This window comes from Egretta garzetta, unplaced genomic scaffold, assembly GCF_000687185.1.
Source record: "Egretta garzetta isolate BGI_Z169 unplaced genomic scaffold, ASM68718v1 scaffold287, whole genome shotgun sequence".
Lineage (NCBI taxonomy): Eukaryota > Metazoa > Chordata > Aves > Pelecaniformes > Ardeidae > Egretta > Egretta garzetta.
The window spans coordinates 14,414,182-14,415,648 of record NW_009260435.1 but is presented as its reverse complement, the minus strand read 5'-3'; positions in this window follow the sequence as shown (position 1 = coordinate 14,415,648).

Here is a 1,467-nt window from a genome sequence, read left to right as displayed (position 1 = left end):
TGTGCTACATTTATTTCACTATAGCTATGTTATATTAATCATTGTTCCCTATTATTTAGTTTGCAAGCCTATGAAATGTTTTGCACAGAGTAAATATTTTAAAGAAAGATGTATGAGATTTCTAGGGCCCCAACAGGCATAAAATAAAGGTTCAGGTCCTCTTTTACCTCAAATTTTGCACTTCAAGAACCGTTGAATTCAGATAATTTAGTTAGTGTGTTTTAAGGCAAAATACTCCTCTTTGTCTTGTCTTGCCTGAAACTTCCACCAGTAGATAAATCTTCAAAAAATTTGAGCACAGCCTCCTATACCTCTGACAGCAGCTCTGCTTTCCCATGACCTGCATTCGTATATATCATATTCAGATAAGAAGGAGGCACAACGCTGACTAATGCTGCTTTTTTGGAAAGAAAATGACAAAAGGTATTTGAGACGGGAATAGAAGTGCCAGCACTAAATGACAGATGAACAGCCGGTAGCAAAGGTGGCAGCTCTAACGTTTCCCTGTATTTATGGAGTGTTGAAATGAAGGAGTGTTATCTGGATTTGTTTCTCTAGGCTGGATGCTTATCTTCAGGTTCAGCAATACCCTGGGTCCCAGGACAGGGTGTAAGAGGGTGGGAGGGTTTTGTTTAGCACAAGTGAGCGTTGCTCCCGCTACAGAGCTGTTGTCTGGAGCGTGGGGCATGGCCGTGCCCCTCGCCCACCCCCCCTTGCTTCCAGTCTGTTCCCATATTTTGTCTGACAGCACTTGCTCCTTATTAACATAACTATAGCCTCTTTGTGCCCTCTGTCAGAAGAAATCCTGCACCAGAATAAATTTCGGAGGTGACAGATTGGAACGGTTTGACCAGATGATGGCACACAAATGTCTCTGAGATCGCAGCACCTGTGGCTTTGCACCTCTCTGGCTTTGGCCCTGGGCAGGAGCAGTGGTTGGCACTGTTGCCTGCCCGCTTCTGGCTTGTCCCCTCTGATGCTGGGCTCTGGAGTGAAGACGAGGGCTTGCATGTAGGCTCTGGGAGGGAGAAGGCAGTGGCTGCAGTAGCCAGTTACCTGCCTTTATGTGTCCCCTGGAAGCTCAGTTATGCTATATTTTAGAGCCTATAAAAAGTGTGATCATGGAAAACAACCCAGTGTGTGATGGGTCCTTCTGTAGGCAGTGCCATGTCCAGGCAGGAACCTGCAAAAGCCAGGAATGTGGTCCTAGGCCATGAGGCTAAAAGCACATGTGTTTCCTTGAGGCCATGTCCGGTCGGAGCACCTCCTAAGGCTTTTTCTCTTTCGCTGCATGCTCTGACGACAGGTTGATTTGGTCAGGAGATGGGAGGTGGAGTGGCAGATACCTCTCTGCTCACCCACTGTCAGGGGAACATTTGCAGCTGCTGGGTTACAGCGTTTTCCATAGATTTGCCCAGACACGGGATTGCATGGGGCAAAACACCCCTGTGGGAAGGTGCCGGGGGG